This window comes from Eimeria tenella, genomic scaffold (assembly GCF_000499545.2).
Source record: "Eimeria tenella Houghton genomic scaffold, Eth_scaff2612, whole genome shotgun sequence".
Classification (NCBI taxonomy): domain Eukaryota; phylum Apicomplexa; class Conoidasida; order Eucoccidiorida; family Eimeriidae; genus Eimeria; species Eimeria tenella.
This window is the reverse complement of record NW_013542484.1, coordinates 9,659-9,859: the sequence shown is the minus strand read 5'-3', so window position 1 is coordinate 9,859 and position 201 is coordinate 9,659.

Genomic DNA, 201 nt, shown 5'->3' with positions numbered 1-201 from the left:
TTGGTTCCGGATTTATTGAGGCAGCAGCAGCAGCTGCTGCTGCTGCAGTAGCAGCAGCAACAGCTACAGCAGCAGAACAGCAGCAGCAGCAGCAGCAGCAGGTGGCAATAATGAGGCCCCTGTGGAGTGCGCATGCATCAAGTGGGATCCGATCCCAACGAGCAGCAGCTAAGCCTTTTGCTGCTGTGCCGCTTCGCGTCT